This window comes from Brachyhypopomus gauderio, chromosome 1, assembly GCF_052324685.1.
Source record: "Brachyhypopomus gauderio isolate BG-103 chromosome 1, BGAUD_0.2, whole genome shotgun sequence".
NCBI lineage: Eukaryota > Metazoa > Chordata > Actinopteri > Gymnotiformes > Hypopomidae > Brachyhypopomus > Brachyhypopomus gauderio.
In genome coordinates, this window is record NC_135211.1 from 1,780,210 (window position 1) to 1,800,987 (window position 20,778).

Genomic DNA, 20,778 nt, shown 5'->3' on the forward strand with positions numbered 1-20,778 from the left:
CATGTACTCTGTCCTGATAAAATTTTGACCATGTGCATTTCACCTTGGGATTTAAAGTGTTTCCCGTTAGTCTGAGTACATCAGCTGAAGGCAGCTTAACTTCTTTTTTGGTTCTTGAAGTCTTTTTTTATTCTCATCCGAAAGGCATATTCTGTTCCAGAAAACATTGGGGATTCCAATGTATCAATGACCTAGTTGGGAAAATGATTGCTGAACTCTGTAATGATCCTGATCTCAGCAGTACCAAGTGCCACAAAGGTCCACAAATCAGTTTACTCATGTATTTTATTGCCTATGGTTTGGTTTGTAAATGTGTGTTGGTGATATGGATGCATTCATGACACCACATTTTCTGGACAAAATGCGTCTTGGAGCAGAGCTCCTGCAGTGCTTCCATCAAATCTGTTTTGAATAGGTTTTGGGTGCATTTTCACATATAATTTCAAAAGCGTCATATCTAAGAGGACATAACCCTGCAACTGAAGGCAAGGGAGCTACACTGTGTAAACTGGTGAAAATCATACACATTCCGATGACTGGTGGACAAAAGGATCAAAACTGTGACAGGAAAAGGGTCTACAAACTGACCTTTTGTTTGAAGACCTGCAGGTCGTGACAAGTGAGTAATTGAAGGAAGGGCAAATTTTAGACAAGCTAGCAGAAAAGTGTGAGTGACCTTGATGTTGCATCCTTTATGCATTGGCTCATTTCATCAAAAGCCAGCAAACAGGTGGAATGTGCTTGTTGGGTTTTTCTTTTGAGGAAGAACTATGTAAGCACCGAAGCATCTGGTCTCTGTGGCGCAATCGGTTAGCGCGTTCGGCTGTTAACCGAAAGGATGGTGGTTCGAGCCCACCCAGGGACGATGTATGTTCCTTTCTCTTCTTTTTTAGACGTATTTTGCGCAAACAGATTAACTAAATTTCAACATTTCTCTCAAACAAATCAGCCTCTCGCCCAACGTGGGGCTCGAACCCACGACCCTGAGATAAAGAGTCTCATGCTCTACCGACTGAGCTAGCCGGGCGTTTTATGTAGGACCCCAAAAGCACTTGCTGTCGCCACATGTTGACATGTTGAGCAGGACCTGAGCTATGTTTGTGGAATTTGTGCAGAGACTAAAGACCTTCACCCTTAAACATTCACTAAACCTGGTGCATGATCTCACATCCCAGAGATTGAGAATCTGGCAAACTAACAATCGAACTGGTCAGGTAACAGTAGCATTTGAAGTGGGGTCAAAAATGTACCATTAAAGGCACTTGACATCCCCGCTTAGTTTCGTTGCATAGCCTCTTTATAGTTGTTGAAAAAACGTTTTGTAGCGGAAGAAAACATTAATTTACTGGAAGACAATCCAGTGATCGCTCTTAATATCAAAGTAAAACATGTACTCTGTCCTGATAAAATTTTGACCATGTGCATTTCACCTTGGGATTTAAAGTGTTTCCCGTTAGTCTGAGTACATCAGCTGAAGGCAGCTTAACTTCTTTTTTGGTTCTTGAAGTCTTTTTTTATTCTCATCCGAAAGGCATATTCTGTTCCAGAAAACATTGGGGATTCCAATGTATCAATGACCTAGTTGGGAAAATGATTGCTGAACTCTGTAATGATCCTGATCTCAGCAGTACCAAGTGCCACAAAGGTCCACAAATCAGTTTACTCATGTATTTTATTGCCTATGGTTTGGTTTGTAAATGTGTGTTGGTGATATGGATGCATTCATGACACCACATTTTCTGGACAAAATGCATCTTGGAGCAGAGCTCCTGCAGTGCTTCCATCAAATCTGTTTTGAATAGGTTTTGGGTGCATTTTCACATATAATTTCAAAAGCGTCATATCTAAGAGGACATAACCCTGCAACTGAAGGCAAGGGAGCTACACTGTGTAAACTGCTGAAAATCATACACATTCCGATGACTGGTGGACAAAAGGATCAAAACTTTGACAGGAAAAGGGTCTACAAACTGACCTTTTGTTTGAAGACCTGCAGGTCTTGACAAGTGAGTAATTGAAGGAAGGGCAAATTTTAGACAAGCTAGCAGAAAAGTGTGAGTGACCTTGTTGTTGCATCCTTTATGCATTGGCTCATTTCATCAAAAGCCAGCAAACAGGAGGAATGTGCTTGTTGGGTTTTTCTTTTGAGGAAGAACTATGTAAGCACAGAAGCATCTGGTCTCTGTGGCGCAATTGGTTAGCGCGTTCGGCTGTTAACCGAAAGGATGGTGGTTCGAGCCCACCCAGGGAAGATGTATGTTCCTTTCTCTTCTTTTTTAGACGTATTTTGCGCAAACAGATTAACTAAATTTCAACATTTCTCTCAAACAAATCAGCCTCTCGCCCAACGTGGGGCTCGAACCCACGACCCTGAGATAAAGAGTCTCATGCTCTACCGACTGAGCTAGCCGGGCGTTTTATGTAGGACCCCAAAAGCACTTGCTGTCGCCACATGTTGACATGTTGAGCAGGACCTGAGCTATGTTTGTGGAATTTGTGCAGAGACTAAAGACCTTCACCCTTAAACATTCACTAAACCTGGTGCATGATCTCACATCCCAGAGATTGAGAATCTGGCAAACTAACAATCGAACTGGTCAGGTAACAGCAGCATTTGAAGTGGGGTCAAAAATGTACCATTAAAGGCACTTGACATCCCCGCTCAGTTTCGTTGCATAGCCTCTTTATAGTTGTTGAAAAAACGTTTTGTAGCGGAAGAAAACATTAATTTACTGGAAGACAATCCAGTGATCGCTCTTAATATCAAAGTAAAACATGTACTCTGTCCTGATAAAATTTTGACCATGTGCATTTCACCTTGGGATTTAAAGTGTTTCCCTTTAGTCTGAGTACATCAGCTGAAGGCAGCTTAACTTCTTTTTTGGTTCTTGAAGTCTTTTTTTATTCTCATCCGAAAGGCATATTCTGTTCCAGAAAACATTGGGGATTCCAATGTATCAATGACCTAGTTGGGAAAATGATTGCTGAACTCTGTAATGATCCTGATCTCAGCAGTACCAAGTGCCACAAAGGTCCACAAATCAGTTTACTCATGTATTTTATTGCCTATGGTTTGGTTTGTAAATGTGTGTTGGTGATATGGATGCATTCATGACACCACATTTTCTGGACAAAATGCATCTTGGAGCAGAGCTCCTGCAGTGCTTCCATCAAATCTGTTTTGAATAGGTTTTGGGTGCATTTTCACATATAATTTCAAAAGCGTCATATCTAAGAGGACATAACCCTGCAACTGAAGGCAAGGGAGCTACACTGTGTAAACTGGTGAAAATCATACACATTCCGATGACTGGTGGACAAAAGGATCAAAACTTTGACAGGAAAAGGGTCTACAAACTGACCTTTTGTTTGAAGACCTGCAGGTCTTGACAAGTGAGTAATTGAAGGAAGGGCAAATTTTAGACAAGCTAGCAGAAAAGTGTGAGTGACCTTGTTGTTGCATCCTTTATGCATTGGCTCATTTCATCAAAAGCCAGCAAACAGGAGGAATGTGCTTGTTGGGTTTTTCTTTTGAGGAAGAACTATGTAAGCACAGAAGCATCTGGTCTCTGTGGCGCAATCGGTTAGCGCGTTCGGCTGTTAACCGAAAGGATGGTGGTTCGAGCCCACCCAGGGAAGATGTATGTTCCTTTCTCTTCTTTTTTAGACGTATTTTGCGCAAACAGATTAACTAAATTTCAACATTTCTCTCAAACAAATCAGCCTCTCGCCCAACGTGGGGCTCGAACCCACGACCCTGAGATTAAGAGTCTCATGCTCTACCGACTGAGCTAGCCGGGCGTTTTTTGTAGGACCCCAAAAGCACTTGCTGTCGCCACATGTTGACATGTTGAGCAGGACCTGAGCTATGTTTGTGGAATTTGTGCAGAGACTAAAGACCTTCACACTTAAACATTCACTAAACCTGGTGCATGATCTCACATCCCAGAGATTGAGAATCTGGCAAACTAACAATCGAACTGGTCAGGTAACAGCAGCATTTGAAGTGGGGTCAAAAATGTACCATTAAAGGCACTTGACATCCCCGCTCAGTTTCGTTGCATAGCCTCTTTATAGTTGTTGAAAAAACGTTTTGTAGCGGAAGAAAACATTAATTTACTGGAAGACAATCCAGTGATCGCTCTTAATATCAAAGTAAAACATGTACTCTGTCCTGATAAAATTTTGACCATGTGCATTTCACCTTGGGATTTAAAGTGTTTCCCGTTAGTCTGAGTACATCAGCTGAAGGCAGCTTAACTTCTTTTTTGGTTCTTGAAGTCTTTTTTAATTCTCATCCGAAAGGCATATTCTGTTCCAGAAAACATTGGGGATTCCAATGTATCAATGACCTAGTTGGGAAAATGATTGCTGAACTCTGTAATGATCCTGATCTCAGCAGTACCAAGTGCCACAAAGGTCCACAAATCAGTTTACTCATGTATTTTATTGCCTATGGTTTGGTTTGTAAATGTGTGTTGGTGATATGGATGCATTCATGACACCACATTTTCTGGACAAAATGCGTCTTGGAGCAGAGCTCCTGCAGTGCTTCCATCAAATCTGTTTTGAATAGGTTTTGGGTGCATTTTCACATATAATTTCAAAAGCGTCATATCTAAGAGGACATAACCCTGCAACTGAAGGCAAGGGAGCTACACTGTGTAAACTGGTGAAAATCATACACATTCCGATGACTGGTGGACAAAAGGATCAAAACTGTGACAGGAAAAGGGTCTACAAACTGACCTTTTGTTTGAAGACCTGCAGGTCTTGACAAGTGAGTAATTGAAGGAAGGGCAAATTTTAGACAAGCTAGCAGAAAAGTGTGAGTGACCTTGATGTTGCATCCTTTATGCATTGGCTCATTTCATCAAAAGCCAGCAAACAGGAGGAATGTGCTTGTTGGGTTTTTCTTTTGAGGAAGAACTATGTAAGCACAGAAGCATCTGGTCTCTGTGGCGCAATCGGTTAGCGCGTTCGGCTGTTAACCGAAAGGATGGTGGTTCGAGCCCACCCAGGGAAGATGTATGTTCCTTTCTCTTCTTTTTTAGACGTATTTTGCGGAAACAGATTAACTAAATTTCAACATTTCTCTCAAACAAATCAGCCTCTCGCCCAACGTGGGGCTCGAACCCACGACCCTGAGATTAAGAGTCTCATGCTCTACCGACTGAGCTAGCCGGGCGTTTTTTGTAGGACCCCAAAAGCACTTGCTGTCGCCACATGTTGACATGTTGAGCAGGACCTGAGCTATGTTTGTGGAATTTGTGCAGAGACTAAAGACCTTCACACTTAAACATTCACTAAACCTGGTGCATGATCTCACATCCCAGAGATTGAGAATCTGGCAAACTAACAATCGAACTGGTCAGGTAACAGCAGCATTTGAAGTGGGGTCAAAAATGTACCATTAAAGGCACTTGACATCCCCGCTCAGTTTCGTTGCATAGCCTCTTTATAGTTGTTGAAAAAACATTTTGTAGCGGAAGAAAACATTAATTTACTGGAAGACAATCCAGTGATCGCTCTTAATATCAAAGTAAAACATGTACTCTGTCCTGATAAAATTTTGACCATGTGCATTTCACCTTGGGATTTAAAGTGTTTCCCGTTAGTCTGAGTACATCAGCTGAAGGCAGCTTAACTTCTTTTTTGGTTCTTGAAGTCTTTTTTTATTCTCATCCGAAAGGCATATTCTGTTCCAGAAAACATTGGGGATTCCAATGTATCAATGACCTAGTTGGGAAAATGATTGCTGAACTCTGTAATGATCCTGATCTCAGCAGTACCAAGTGCCACAAAGGTCCACAAATCAGTTTACTCATGTATTTTATTGCCTATGGTTTGGTTTGTAAATGTGTGTTGGTGATATGGATGCATTCATGACACCACATTTTCTGGACAAAATGCGTCTTGGAGCAGAGCTCCTGCAGTGCTTCCATCAAATCTGTTTTGAATAGGTTTTGGGTGCATTTTCACATATAATTTCAAAAGCGTCATATCTAAGAGGACATAACCCTGCAACTGAAGGCAAGGGAGCTACACTGTGTAAACTGGTGAAAATCATACACATTCCGATGACTGGTGGACAAAAGGATCAAAACTTTGACAGGAAAAGGGTCTACAAACTGACCTTTTGTTTGAAGACCTGCAGGTCTTGACAAGTGAGTAATTGAAGGAAGGGCAAATTTTAGACAAGCTAGCAGAAAAGTGTGAGTGACCTTGATGTTGCATCCTTTATGCATTGGCTCATTTCATCAAAAGCCAGCAAACAGGAGGAATGTGCTTGTTGGGTTTTTCTTTTGAGGAAGAACTATGTAAGCACAGAAGCATCAGGTCTCTGTGGCGCAATCGGTTAGCGCGTTCGGCTGTTAACCGAAAGGATGGTGGTTCGAGCCCACCCAGGGACGATGTATGTTCCTTTCTCTTCTTTTTTAGACGTATTTTGCGCAAACAGATTAACTAAATTTCAACATTTCTCTCAAACAAATCAGCCTCTCGCCCAACGTGGGGCTCGAACCCACGACCCTGAGATTAAGAGTCTCATGCTCTACCGACTGAGCTAGCCGGGCGTTTTATGTGGGACCCCAAAAGCACTTGCTGTCGCCACATGTTGACATGTTGAGCAGGACCTGAGCTATGTTTGTGGAATTTGTGCAGAGACTAAAGACCTTCACCCTTAAACATTCACTAAACCTGGTGCATGATCTCACATCCCAGAGATTGAGAATCTGGCAAACTAACAATCGAACTGGTCAGGTAACAGCAGCATTTGAAGTGGGGTCAAAAATGTACCATTAAAGGCACTTGACATCCCCGCTCAGTTTCGTTGCATAGCCTCTTTATAGTTGTTGAAAAAACGTTTTGTAGCGGAAGAAAACATTAATTTACTGGAAGACAATCCAGTGATCGCTCTTAATATCAAAGTAAAACATGTACTCTGTCCTGATAAAATTTTGACCATGTGCATTTCACCTTGGGATTTAAAGTGTTTCCCGTTAGTCTGAGTACATCAGCTGAAGGCAGCTTAACTTCTTTTTTGGTTCTTGAAGTCTTTTTTTATTCTCATCCGAAAGGCATATTCTGTTCCAGAAAACATTGGGGATTCCAATGTATCAATGACCTAGTTGGGAAAATGATTGCTGAACTCTGTAATGATCCTGATCTCAGCAGTACCAAGTGCCACAAAGGTCCACAAATCAGTTTACTCATGTATTTTATTGCCTATGGTTTGGTTTGTAAATGTGTGTTGGTGATATGGATGCATTCATGACACCACATTTTCTGGACAAAATGCGTCTTGGAGCAGAGCTCCTGCAGTGCTTCCATCAAATCTGTTTTGAATAGGTTTTGGGTGCATTTTCACATATAATTTCAAAAGCGTCATATCTAAGAGGACATAACCCTGCAACTGAAGGCAAGGGAGCTACACTGTGTAAACTGGTGAAAATCATACACATTCCGATGACTGGTGGACAAAAGGATCAAAACTTTGACAGGAAAAGGGTCTACAAACTGACCTTTTGTTTGAAGACCTGCAGGTCTTGACAAGTGAGTAATAGAAGGAAGGGCAAATTTTAGACAAGCTAGCAGAAAAGTGTGAGTGACCTTGATGTTGCATTCTTTATGCATTGGCTCATTTCATCAAAAGCCAGCAAACAGGAGGAATGTGCTTGTTGGGTTTTTCTTTTGAGGAAGAACTATGTAAGCACAGAAGCATCTGGTCTCTGTGGCGCAATCGGTTAGCGCGTTCGGCTGTTAACCGAAAGGATGGTGGTTCGGGCCCACCCAGGGAAGATGTGTGTTCCTTTCTCTTCTTTTTTAGACGTATTTTGCGCAAACAGATTAACTAAATTTCAACATTTCTCTCAAACAAATCAGCCTCTCGCCCAACGTGGGGCTCGAACCCACGACCCTGAGATTAAGAGTCTCATGCTCTACCGACTGAGCGAGCCGGACGTTTTTTGTAGGACCCCAAAAGCACTTGCTGTTGCCACATGTTGACATGTTGAGCAGGACCTGAGCTATGTTTGTGGAATTTGTGCAGAGACTAAAGACCTTCACCCTTAAACATTCACTAAACCTGGTGCATGATCTCACATCCCAGAGATTGAGAATCTGGCAAACTAACAATCGAACTGGTCAGGTAACAGCAGCATTTGAAGTGGGGTCAAAAATGTACCATTAAAGGCACTTGACATCCCCGCTCAGTTTCGTTGCATAGCCTCTTTATAGTTGTTGAAAAAACATTTTGTAGCGGAAGAAAACATTAATTTACTGGAAGACAATCCAGTGATCGCTCTTAATATCAAAGTAAAACATGTACTCTGTCCTGATAAAATTTTGACCATGTGCATTTCACCTTGGGATTTAAAGTGTTTCCCGTTAGTCTGAGTACATCAGCTGAAGGCAGCTTAACTTCTTTTTTGGTTCTTGAAGTCTTTTTTTATTCTCATCCGAAAGGCATATTCTGTTCCAGAAAACATTGGGGATTCCAATGTATCAATGACCTAGTTGGGAAAATGATTGCTGAACTCTGTAATGATCCTGATCTCAGCAGTACCAAGTGCCACAAAGGTCCACAAATCAGTTTACTCATGTATTTTATTGCCTATGGTTTGGTTTGTAAATGTGTGTTGGTGATATGGATGCATTCATGACACCACATTTTCTGGACAAAATGCGTCTTGGAGCAGAGCTCCTGCAGTGCTTCCATCAAATCTGTTTTGAATAGGTTTTGGGTGCATTTTCACATATAATTTCAAAAGCGTCATATCTAAGAGGACATAACCCTGCAACTGAAGGCAAGGGAGCTACACTGTGTAAACTGGTGAAAATCATACACATTCCGATGACTGGTGGACAAAAGGATCAAAACTTTGACAGGAAAAGGGTCTACAAACTGACCTTTTGTTTGAAGACCTGCAGGTCTTGACAAGTGAGTAATTGAAGGAAGGGCAAATTTTAGACAAGCTAGCAGAAAAGTGTGAGTGACCTTGATGTTGCATCCTTTATGCATTGGCTCATTTCATCAAAAGCCAGCAAACAGGAGGAATGTGCTTGTTGGGTTTTTCTTTTGAGGAAGAACTATGTAAGCACAGAAGCATCAGGTCTCTGTGGCGCAATCGGTTAGCGCGTTCGGCTGTTAACCGAAAGGATGGTGGTTCGAGCCCACCCAGGGACGATGTATGTTCCTTTCTCTTCTTTTTTAGACGTATTTTGCGCAAACAGATTAACTAAATTTCAACATTTCTCTCAAACAAATCAGCCTCTCGCCCAACGTGGGGCTCGAACCCACGACCCTGAGATTAAGAGTCTCATGCTCTACCGACTGAGCTAGCCGGGCGTTTTATGTAGGACCCCAAAAGCACTTGCTGTCGCCACATGTTGACATGTTGAGCAGGACCTGAGCTATGTTTGTGGAATTTGTGCAGAGACTAAAGACCTTCACCCTTAAACATTCACTAAACCTGGTGCATGATCTCACATCCCAGAGATTGAGAATCTGGCAAACTAACAATCGAACTGGTCAGGTAACAGCAGCATTTGAAGTGGGGTCAAAAATGTACCATTAAAGGCACTTGACATCCCCGCTCAGTTTCGTTGCATAGCCTCTTTATAGTTGTTGAAAAAACGTTTTGTAGCGGAAGAAAACATTAATTTACTGGAAGACAATCCAGTGATCGCTCTTAATATCAAAGTAAAACATGTACTCTGTCCTGATAAAATTTTGACCATGTGCATTTCACCTTGGGATTTAAAGTGTTTCCCGTTAGTCTGAGTACATCAGCTGAAGGCAGCTTAACTTCTTTTTTGGTTCTTGAAGTCTTTTTTTATTCTCATCCGAAAGGCATATTCTGTTCCAGAAAACATTGGGGATTCCAATGTATCAATGACCTAGTTGGGAAAATGATTGCTGAACTCTGTAATGATCCTGATCTCAGCAGTACCAAGTGCCACAAAGGTCCACAAATCAGTTTACTCATGTATTTTATTGCCTATGGTTTGGTTTGTAAATGTGTGTTGGTGATATGGATGCATTCATGACACCACATTTTCTGGACAAAATGCGTCTTGGAGCAGAGCTCCTGCAGTGCTTCCATCAAATCTGTTTTGAATAGGTTTTGGGTGCATTTTCACATATAATTTCAAAAGCGTCATATCTAAGAGGACATAACCCTGCAACTGAAGGCAAGGGAGCTACACTGTGTAAACTGGTGAAAATCATACACATTCCGATGACTGGTGGACAAAAGGATCAAAACTTTGACAGGAAAAGGGTCTACAAACTGACCTTTTGTTTGAAGACCTGCAGGTCTTGACAAGTGAGTAATAGAAGGAAGGGCAAATTTTAGACAAGCTAGCAGAAAAGTGTGAGTGACCTTGATGTTGCATTCTTTATGCATTGGCTCATTTCATCAAAAGCCAGCAAACAGGAGGAATGTGCTTGTTGGGTTTTTCTTTTGAGGAAGAACTATGTAAGCACAGAAGCATCTGGTCTCTGTGGCGCAATCGGTTAGCGCGTTCGGCTGTTAACCGAAAGGATGGTGGTTCGGGCCCACCCAGGGAAGATGTGTGTTCCTTTCTCTTCTTTTTTAGACGTATTTTGCGCAAACAGATTAACTAAATTTCAACATTTCTCTCAAACAAATCAGCCTCTCGCCCAACGTGGGGCTCGAACCCACGACCCTGAGATTAAGAGTCTCATGCTCTACCGACTGAGCGAGCCGGACGTTTTTTGTAGGACCCCAAAAGCACTTGCTGTTGCCACATGTTGACATGTTGAGCAGGACCTGAGCTATGTTTGTGGAATTTGTGCAGAGACTAAAGACCTTCACCCTTAAACATTCACTAAACCTGGTGCATGATCTCACATCCCAGAGATTGAGAATCTGGCAAACTAACAATCGAACTGGTCAGGTAACAGCAGCATTTGAAGTGGGGTCAAAAATGTACCATTAAAGGCACTTGACATCCCCGCTCAGTTTCGTTGCATAGCCTCTTTATAGTTGTTGAAAAAACATTTTGTAGCGGAAGAAAACATTAATTTACTGGAAGACAATCCAGTGATCGCTCTTAATATCAAAGTAAAACATGTACTCTGTCCTGATAAAATTTTGACCATGTGCATTTCACCTTGGGATTTAAAGTGTTTCCCGTTAGTCTGAGTACATCAGCTGAAGGCAGCTTAACTTCTTTTTTGGTTCTTGAAGTCTTTTTTTATTCTCATCCGAAAGGCATATTCTGTTCCAGAAAACATTGGGGATTCCAATGTATCAATGACCTAGTTGGGAAAATGATTGCTGAACTCTGTAATGATCCTGATCTCAGCAGTACCAAGTGCCACAAAGGTCCACAAATCAGTTTACTCATGTATTTTATTGCCTATGGTTTGGTTTGTAAATGTGTGTTGGTGATATGGATGCATTCATGACACCACATTTTCTGGACAAAATGCGTCTTGGAGCAGAGCTCCTGCAGTGCTTCCATCAAATCTGTTTTGAATAGGTTTTGGGTGCATTTTCACATATAATTTCAAAAGCGTCATATCTAAGAGGACATAACCCTGCAACTGAAGGCAAGGGAGCTACACTGTGTAAACTGGTGAAAATCATACACATTCCGATGACTGGTGGACAAAAGGATCAAAACTGTGACAGGAAAAGGGTCTACAAACTGACCTTTTGTTTGAAGACCTGCAGGTCGTGACAAGTGAGTAATTGAAGGAAGGGCAAATTTTAGACAAGCTAGCAGAAAAGTGTGAGTGACCTTGATGTTGCATCCTTTATGCATTGGCTCATTTCATCAAAAGCCAGCAAACAGGTGGAATGTGCTTGTTGGGTTTTTCTTTTGAGGAAGAACTATGTAAGCACCGAAGCATCTGGTCTCTGTGGCGCAATCGGTTAGCGCGTTCGGCTGTTAACCGAAAGGATGGTGGTTCGAGCCCACCCAGGGACGATGTATGTTCCTTTCTCTTCTTTTTTAGACGTATTTTGCGCAAACAGATTAACTAAATTTCAACATTTCTCTCAAACAAATCAGCCTCTCGCCCAACGTGGGGCTCGAACCCACGACCCTGAGATAAAGAGTCTCATGCTCTACCGACTGAGCTAGCCGGGCGTTTTATGTAGGACCCCAAAAGCACTTGCTGTCGCCACATGTTGACATGTTGAGCAGGACCTGAGCTATGTTTGTGGAATTTGTGCAGAGACTAAAGACCTTCACCCTTAAACATTCACTAAACCTGGTGCATGATCTCACATCCCAGAGATTGAGAATCTGGCAAACTAACAATCGAACTGGTCAGGTAACAGCAGCATTTGAAGTGGGGTCAAAAATGTACCATTAAAGGCACTTGACATCCCCGCTTAGTTTCGTTGCATAGCCTCTTTATAGTTGTTGAAAAAACGTTTTGTAGCGGAAGAAAACATTAATTTACTGGAAGACAATCCAGTGATCGCTCTTAATATCAAAGTAAAACATGTACTCTGTCCTGATAAAATTTTGACCATGTGCATTTCACCTTGGGATTTAAAGTGTTTCCCGTTAGTCTGAGTACATCAGCTGAAGGCAGCTTAACTTCTTTTTTGGTTCTTGAAGTCTTTTTTTATTCTCATCCGAAAGGCATATTCTGTTCCAGAAAACATTGGGGATTCCAATGTATCAATGACCTAGTTGGGAAAATGATTGCTGAACTCTGTAATGATCCTGATCTCAGCAGTACCAAGTGCCACAAAGGTCCACAAATCAGTTTACTCATGTATTTTATTGCCTATGGTTTGGTTTGTAAATGTGTGTTGGTGATATGGATGCATTCATGACACCACATTTTCTGGACAAAATGCGTCTTGGAGCAGAGCTCCTGCAGTGCTTCCATCAAATCTGTTTTGAATAGGTTTTGGGTGCATTTTCACATATAATTTCAAAAGCGTCATATCTAAGAGGACATAACCCTGCAACTGAAGGCAAGGGAGCTACACTGTGTAAACTGGTGAAAATCATACACATTCCGATGACTGGTGGACAAAAGGATCAAAACTTTGACAGGAAAAGGGTCTACAAACTGACCTTTTGTTTGAAGACCTGCAGGTCTTGACAAGTGAGTAATAGAAGGAAGGGCAAATTTTAGACAAGCTAGCAGAAAAGTGTGAGTGACCTTGATGTTGCATCCTTTATGCATTGGCTCATTTCATCAAAAGCCAGCAAACAGGAGGAATGTGCTTGTTGGGTTTTTCTTTTGAGGAAGAACTATGTAAGCACAGAAGCATCTGGTCTCTGTGGCGCAATCGGTTAGCGCGTTCGGCTGTTAACCGAAAGGATGGTGGTTCGGGCCCACCCAGGGAAGATGTGTGTTCCTTTCTCTTCTTTTTTAGACGTATTTTGCGCAAACAGATTAACTAAATTTCAACATTTCTCTCAAACAAATCAGCCTCTCGCCCAACGTGGGGCTCGAACCCACGACCCTGAGATTAAGAGTCTCATGCTCTACCGACTGAGCGAGCCGGACGTTTTTTGTAGGACCCCAAAAGCACTTGCTGTTGCCACATGTTGACATGTTGAGCAGGACCTGAGCTATGTTTGTGGAATTTGTGCAGAGACTAAAGACCTTCACCCTTAAACATTCACTAAACCTGGTGCATGATCTCACATCCCAGAGATTGAGAATCTGGCAAACTAACAATCGAACTGGTCAGGTAACAGCAGCATTTGAAGTGGGGTCAAAAATGTACCATTAAAGGCACTTGACATCCCCGCTCAGTTTCGTTGCATAGCCTCTTTATAGTTGTTGAAAAAACATTTTGTAGCGGAAGAAAACATTAATTTACTGGAAGACAATCCAGTGATCGCTCTTAATATCAAAGTAAAACATGTACTCTGTCCTGATAAAATTTTGACCATGTGCATTTCACCTTGGGATTTAAAGTGTTTCCCGTTAGTCTGAGTACATCAGCTGAAGGCAGCTTAACTTCTTTTTTGGTTCTTGAAGTCTTTTTTTATTCTCATCTGAAAGGCATATTCTGTTCCAGAAAACATTGGGGATTCCAATGTATCAATGACCTAGTTGGGAAAATGATTGCTGAACTCTGTAATGATCCTGATCTCAGCAGTACCAAGTGCCACAAAGGTCCACAAATCAGTTTACTCATGTATTTTATTGCCTATGGTTTGGTTTGTAAATGTGTGTTGGTGATATGGATGCATTCATGACACCACATTTTCTGGACAAAATGCGTCTTGGAGCAGAGCTCCTGCAGTGCTTCCATCAAATCTGTTTTGAATAGGTTTTGGGTGCATTTTCACATATAATTTCAAAAGCGTCATATCTAAGAGGACATAACCCTGCAACTGAAGGCAAGGGAGCTACACTGTGTAAACTGGTGAAAATCATACACATTCCGATGACTGGTGGACAAAAGGATCAAAATTGTGACAGGAAAAGGGTCTACAAACTGACCTTTTGTTTGAAGACCTGCAGGTCGTGACAAGTGAGTAATTGAAGGAAGGGCAAATTTTAGACAAGCTAGCAGAAAAGTGTGAGTGACCTTGATGTTGCATCCTTTATGCATTGGCTCATTTCATCAAAAGCCAGCAAACAGGTGGAATGTGCTTGTTGGGTTTTTCTTTTGAGGAAGAACTATGTAAGCACCGAAGCATCTGGTCTCTGTGGCGCAATCGGTTAGCGCGTTCGGCTGTTAACCGAAAGGATGGTGGTTCGAGCCCACCCAGGGACGATGTATGTTCCTTTCTCTTCTTTTTTAGACGTATTTTGCGCAAACAGATTAACTAAATTTCAACATTTCTCTCAAACAAATCAGCCTCTCGCCCAACGTGGGGCTCGAACCCACGACCCTGTGATAAAGAGTCTCATGCTCTACCGACTGAGCTAGCCGGGCGTTTTATGTAGGACCCCAAAAGCACTTGCTGTCGCCACATGTTGACATGTTGAGCAGGACCTGAGCTATGTTTGTGGAATTTGTGCAGAGACTAAAGACCTTCACCCTTAAACATTCACTAAACCTGGTGCATGATCTCACATCCCAGAGATTGAGAATCTGGCAAACTAACAATCGAACTGGTCAGGTAACAGCAGCATTTGAAGTGGGGTCAAAAATGTACCATTAAAGGCACTTGACATCCCCGCTTAGTTTCGTTGCATAGCCTCTTTATAGTTGTTGAAAAAACGTTTTGTAGCGGAAGAAAACATTAATTTACTGGAAGACAATCCAGTGATCGCTCTTAATATCAAAGTAAAACATGTACTCTGTCCTGATAAAATTTTGACCATGTGCATTTCACCTTGGGATTTAAAGTGTTTCCCGTTAGTCTGAGTACATCAGCTGAAGGCAGCTTAACTTCTTTTTTGGTTCTTGAAGTCTTTTTTTATTCTCATCCGAAAGGCATATTCTGTTCCAGAAAACATTGGGGATTCCAATGTATCAATGACCTAGTTGGGAAAATGATTGCTGAACTCTGTAATGATCCTGATCTCAGCAGTACCAAGTGCCACAAAGGTCCACAAATCAGTTTACTCATGTATTTTATTGCCTATGGTTTGGTTTGTAAATGTGTGTTGGTGATATGGATGCATTCATGACACCACATTTTCTGGACAAAATGCATCTTGGAGCAGAGCTCCTGCAGTGCTTCCATCAAATCTGTTTTGAATAGGTTTTGGGTGCATTTTCACATATAATTTCAAAAGCGTCATATCTAAGAGGACATAACCCTGCAACTGAAGGCAAGGGAGCTACACTGTGTAAACTGGTGAAAATCATACACATTCCGATGACTGGTGGACAAAAGGATCAAAACTTTGACAGGAAAAGGGTCTACAAACTGACCTTTTGTTTGAAGACCTGCAGGTCTTGACAAGTGAGTAATTGAAGGAAGGGCAAATTTTAGACAAGCTAGCAGAAAAGTGTGAGTGACCTTGTTGTTGCATCCTTTATGCATTGGCTCATTTCATCAAAAGCCAGCAAACAGGAGGAATGTGCTTGTTGGGTTTTTCTTTTGAGGAAGAACTATGTAAGCACAGAAGCATCTGGTCTCTGTGGCGCAATCGGTTAGCGCGTTCGGCTGTTAACCGAAAGGATGGTGGTTCGAGCCCACCCAGGGAAGATGTATGTTCCTTTCTCTTCTTTTTTAGACGTATTTTGCGCAAACAGATTAACTAAATTTCAACATTTCTCTCAAACAAATCAGCCTCTCGCCCAACGTGGGGCTCGAACCCACGACCCTGAGATTAAGAGTCTCATGCTCTACCGACTGAGCTAGCCGGGCGTTTTTTGTAGGACCCCAAAAGCACTTGCTGTCGCCACATGTTGACATGTTGAGCAGGACCTGAGCTATGTTTGTGGAATTTGTGCAGAGACTAAAGACCTTCACACTTAAACATTCACTAAACCTGGTGCATGATCTCACATCCCAGAGATTGAGAATCTGGCAAACTAACAATCGAACTGGTCAGGTAACAGCAGCATTTGAAGTGGGGTCAAAAATGTACCATTAAAGGCACTTGACATCCCCGCTCAGTTTCGTTGCATAGCCTCTTTATAGTTGTTGAAAAAACGTTTTGTAGCGGAAGAAAACATTAATTTACTGGAAGACAATCCAGTGATCGCTCTTAATATCAAAGTAAAACATGTACTCTGTCCTGATAAAATTTTGACCATGTGCATTTCACCTTGGGATTTAAAGTGTTTCCCGTTAGTCTGAGTACATCAGCTGAAGGCAGCTTAACTTCTTTTTTGGTTCTTGAAGTCTTTTTTAATTCTCATCCGAAAGGCATATTCTGTTCCAGAAAACATTGGGGATTCCAATGTATCAATGACCTAGTTGGGAAAATGATTGCTGAACTCTGTAATGATCCTGATCTCAGCAGTACCAAGTGCCACAAAGGTCCACAAATCAGTTTACTCATGTATTTTATTGCCTATGGTTTGGTTTGTAAATGTGTGTTGGTGATATGGATGCATTCATGACACCACATTTTCTGGACAAAATGCGTCTTGGAGCAGAGCTCCTGCAGTGCTTCCATCAAATCTGTTTTGAATAGGTTTTGGGTGCATTTTCACATATAATTTCAAAAGCGTCATATCTAAGAGGACATAACCCTGCAACTGAAGGCAAGGGAGCTACACTGTGTAAACTGGTGAAAATCATACACATTCCGATGACTGGTGGACAAAAGGATCAAAATTGTGACAGGAAAAGGGTCTACAAACTGACCTTTTGTTTGAAGACCTGCAGGTCGTGACAAGTGAGTAATTGAAGGAAGGGCAAATTTTAGACAAGCTAGCAGAAAAGTGTGAGTGACCTTGATGTTGCATCCTTTATGCATTGGCTCATTTCATCAAAAGCCAGCAAACAGGTGGAATGTGCTTGTTGGGTTTTTCTTTTGAGGAAGAACTATGTAAGCACCGAAGCATCTGGTCTCTGTGGCGCAATCGGTTAGCGCGTTCGGCTGTTAACCGAAAGGATGGTGGTTCGAGCCCACCCAGGGACGATGTATGTTCCTTTCTCTTCTTTTTTAGACGTATTTTGCGCAAACAGATTAACTAAATTTCAACATTTCTCTCAAACAAATCAGCCTCTCGCCCAACGTGGGGCTCGAACCCACGACCCTGTGATAAAGAGTCTCATGCTCTACCGACTGAGCTAGCCGGGCGTTTTATGTAGGACCCCAAAAGCACTTGCTGTCGCCACATGTTGACATGTTGAGCAGGACCTGAGCTATGTTTGTGGAATTTGTGCAGAGACTAAAGACCTTCACCCTTAAACATTCACTAAACCTGGTGCATGATCTCACATCCCAGAGATTGAGAATCTGGCAAACTAACAATCGAACTGGTCAGGTAACAGCAGCATTTGAAGTGGGGTCAAAAATGTACCATTAAAGGCACTTGACATCCCCGCTTAGTTTCGTTGCATAGCCTCTTTATAGTTGTTGAAAAAACGTTTTGTAGCGGAAGAAAACATTAATTTACTGGAAGACAATCCAGTGATCGCTCTTAATATCAAAGTAAAACATGTACTCTGTCCTGATAAAATTTTGACCATGTGCATTTCACCTTGGGATTTAAAGTGTTTCCCGTTAGTCTGAGTACATCAGCTGAAGGCAGCTTAACTTCTTTTTTGGTTCTTGAAGTCTTTTTTTATTCTCATCCGAAAGGCATATTCTGTTCCAGAAAACATTGGGGATTCCAATGTATCAATGACCTAGTTGGGAAAATGATTGCTGAACTCTGTAATGATCCTGATCTCAGCAGTACCAAGTGCCACAAAGGTCCACAAATCAGTTTACTCATGTATTTTATTGCCTATGGTTTGGTTTGTAAATGTGTGTTGGTGATATGGATGCATTCATGACACCACATTTTCTGGACAAAATGCATCTTGGAGCAGAGCTCCTGCAGTGCTTCCATCAAATCTGTTTTGAATAGGTTTTGGGTGCATTTTCACATATAATTTCAAAAGCGTCATATCTAAGAGGACATAACCCTGCAACTGAAGGCAAGGGAGCTACACTGTGTAAACTGGTGAAAATCATACACATTCCGATGACTGGTGGACAAAAGGATCAAAACTTTGACAGGAAAAGGGTCTACAAACTGACCTTTTGTTTGAAGACCTGCAGGTCTTGACAAGTGAGTAATTGAAGGAAGGGCAAATTTTAGACAAGCTAGCAGAAAAGTGTGAGTGACCTTGTTGTTGCATCCTTTATGCATTGGCTCATTTCATCAAAAGCCAGCAAACAGGAGGAATGTGCTTGTTGGGTTTTTCTTTTGAGGAAGAACTATGTAAGCACAGAAGCATCTGGTCTCTGTGGCGCAATCGGTTAGCGCGTTCGGCTGTTAACCGAAAGGATGGTGGTTCGAGCCCACCCAGGGAAGATGTATGTTCCTTTCTCTTCTTTTTTAGACGTATTTTGCGCAAACAGATTAACTAAATTTCAACATTTCTCTCAAACAAATCAGCCTCTCGCCCAACGTGGGGCTCGAACCCACGACCCTGAGATTAAGAGTCTCATGCTCTACCGACTGAGCTAGCCGGGCGTTTTTTGTAGGACCCCAAAAGCACTTGCTGTCGCCACATGTTGACATGTTGAGCAGGACCTGAGCTATGTTTGTGGAATTTGTGCAGAGACTAAAGACCTTCACACTTAAACATTCACTAAACCTGGTGCATGATCTCACATCCCAGAGATTGAGAATCTGGCAAACTAACAATCGAACTGGTCAGGTAACAGCAGCATTTGAAGTGGGGTCAAAAATGTACCATTAAAGGCACTTGACATCCCCGCTCAGTTTCGTTGCATAGCCTCTTTATAGTTGTTGAAAAAACGTTTTGTAGCGGAAGAAAACATTAATTTACTGGAAGACAATCCAGTGATCGCTCTTAATATCAAAGTAAAACATGTACTCTGTCCTGATAAAATTTTGACCATGTGCATTTCACCTTGGGATTTAAAGTGTTTCCCGTTAGTCTGAGTACATCAGCTGAAGGCAGCTTAACTTCTTTTTTGGTTCTTGAAGTCTTTTTTAATTCTCATCCGAAAGGCATATTCTGTTCCAGAAAACATTGGGGATTCCAATGTATCAATGACCTAGTTGGGAAAATGATTGCTGAACTCTGTAATGATCCTGATCTCAGCAGTACCAAGTGCCACAAAGGTCCACAAATCAGTTTACTCATGTATTTTATTGCCTATGGTTTGGTTTGTAAATGTGTGTTGGTGATATGGATGCATTCATGACACCACATTTTCTGGACAAAATGCGTCTTGGAGCAGAGCTCCTGCAGTGCTTCCATCAAATCTGTTTTGAATAGGTTTTGGGTGCATTTTCACATATAATTTCAAAAGCGTCATATCTAAGAGGACATAACCCTGCAACTGAAGGCAAGGGAGCTACACTGTGTAAACTGGTGAAAATCATACACATTCCGATGACTGGTGGACAAAAGGATCAAAACTGTGACAGGAAAAGGGTCTACAAACTGACCTTTTGTTTGAAGACCTGCAGGTCTTGACAAGTGAGTAATTGAAGGAAGGGCAAATTTTAGACAAGCTAGCAGAAAAGTGTGAGTGACCTTGATGTTGCATCCTTTATGCATTGGCTCATTTCATCAAAAGCCAGCAAACAGGAGGAATGTGCTTGTTGGGTTTTTCTTTTGAGGAAGAACTATGTAAGCACAGAAGCATCTGGTCTCTGTGGCGCAATCGGTTAGCGCGTTCGGCTGTTAACCGAAAGGATGGTGGTTCGAGCCCACCCAGGGAAGATGTATGTTCCTTTCTCTTCTTTTTTAGACGTATTTTGCGGAAACAGATTAACTAAATTTCAACATTTCTCTCAAACAAATCAGCCTCTCGCCCAACGTGGGGCTCGAACCCACGACCCTGAGATTAAGAGTCTCATGCTCTACCGACTGAGCTAGCCGGGCATTTTTTGTAGGACCCCAAAAGCACTTGCTGTCGCCACATGTTGACATGTTGAGCAGGACCTGAGCTATGTTTGTGGAATTTGTGCAGAGACTAAAGACCTTCACACTTAAACATTCACTAAACCTGGTGCATGATCTCACATCCCAGAGATTGAGAATCTGGCAAACTAACAATCGAACTGGTCAGGTAACAGCAGCATTTGAAGTGGGGTCAAAAATGTACCATTAAAGGCACTTGACATCCCCGCTCAGTTTCGTTGCATAGCCTCTTTATAGTTGTTGAAAAAACGTTTTGTAGCGGAAGAAAACATTAATTTACTGGAAGACAATCCA

General features: G+C 41.9%; 16 non-coding genes across 16 annotated transcripts; 6 read left to right on the forward strand and 10 right to left on the reverse strand.

Moving 5' to 3' along the window:
* Positions 1–791: 791 nt before the first annotated feature.
* Positions 792–865, forward strand: trnan-guu (transfer RNA asparagine (anticodon GUU)). Its single transcript has one exon. It is a non-coding gene; the product is annotated as a tRNA-Asn (tRNA).
* Positions 866–954: 89 nt separating this feature from the next.
* trnak-cuu (transfer RNA lysine (anticodon CUU)) lies at positions 955–1,027 on the reverse strand. Its single transcript has one exon. It is a non-coding gene; the product is annotated as a tRNA-Lys (tRNA).
* Positions 1,028–2,341: 1,314 nt separating this feature from the next.
* trnak-cuu (transfer RNA lysine (anticodon CUU)) lies at positions 2,342–2,414 on the reverse strand. The gene has a single exon. It is a non-coding gene; the product is annotated as a tRNA-Lys (tRNA).
* A 1,314-nt stretch (positions 2,415–3,728) lies between these two features.
* Positions 3,729–3,801, reverse strand: trnak-cuu (transfer RNA lysine (anticodon CUU)). Its single transcript has one exon. It is a non-coding gene; the product is annotated as a tRNA-Lys (tRNA).
* Positions 3,802–5,115: 1,314 nt separating this feature from the next.
* Positions 5,116–5,188, reverse strand: trnak-cuu (transfer RNA lysine (anticodon CUU)). Its single transcript has one exon. It is a non-coding gene; the product is annotated as a tRNA-Lys (tRNA).
* A 1,151-nt stretch (positions 5,189–6,339) lies between these two features.
* Positions 6,340–6,413, forward strand: trnan-guu (transfer RNA asparagine (anticodon GUU)). The gene has a single exon. It is a non-coding gene; the product is annotated as a tRNA-Asn (tRNA).
* Positions 6,414–6,502: 89 nt separating this feature from the next.
* Positions 6,503–6,575, reverse strand: trnak-cuu (transfer RNA lysine (anticodon CUU)). The gene has a single exon. It is a non-coding gene; the product is annotated as a tRNA-Lys (tRNA).
* A 2,538-nt stretch (positions 6,576–9,113) lies between these two features.
* Positions 9,114–9,187, forward strand: trnan-guu (transfer RNA asparagine (anticodon GUU)). The gene has a single exon. It is a non-coding gene; the product is annotated as a tRNA-Asn (tRNA).
* Positions 9,188–9,276: 89 nt separating this feature from the next.
* Positions 9,277–9,349, reverse strand: trnak-cuu (transfer RNA lysine (anticodon CUU)). The gene has a single exon. It is a non-coding gene; the product is annotated as a tRNA-Lys (tRNA).
* A 2,538-nt stretch (positions 9,350–11,887) lies between these two features.
* On the forward strand, positions 11,888–11,961 carry trnan-guu (transfer RNA asparagine (anticodon GUU)). The gene has a single exon. It is a non-coding gene; the product is annotated as a tRNA-Asn (tRNA).
* Positions 11,962–12,050: 89 nt separating this feature from the next.
* Positions 12,051–12,123, reverse strand: trnak-cuu (transfer RNA lysine (anticodon CUU)). The gene has a single exon. It is a non-coding gene; the product is annotated as a tRNA-Lys (tRNA).
* Positions 12,124–14,661: 2,538 nt separating this feature from the next.
* Positions 14,662–14,735, forward strand: trnan-guu (transfer RNA asparagine (anticodon GUU)). Its single transcript has one exon. It is a non-coding gene; the product is annotated as a tRNA-Asn (tRNA).
* A 1,476-nt stretch (positions 14,736–16,211) lies between these two features.
* Positions 16,212–16,284, reverse strand: trnak-cuu (transfer RNA lysine (anticodon CUU)). Its single transcript has one exon. It is a non-coding gene; the product is annotated as a tRNA-Lys (tRNA).
* A 1,151-nt stretch (positions 16,285–17,435) lies between these two features.
* On the forward strand, positions 17,436–17,509 carry trnan-guu (transfer RNA asparagine (anticodon GUU)). Its single transcript has one exon. It is a non-coding gene; the product is annotated as a tRNA-Asn (tRNA).
* Positions 17,510–18,985: 1,476 nt separating this feature from the next.
* Positions 18,986–19,058, reverse strand: trnak-cuu (transfer RNA lysine (anticodon CUU)). Its single transcript has one exon. It is a non-coding gene; the product is annotated as a tRNA-Lys (tRNA).
* Positions 19,059–20,372: 1,314 nt separating this feature from the next.
* trnak-cuu (transfer RNA lysine (anticodon CUU)) lies at positions 20,373–20,445 on the reverse strand. The gene has a single exon. It is a non-coding gene; the product is annotated as a tRNA-Lys (tRNA).
* Positions 20,446–20,778: the final 333 nt, after the last annotated feature.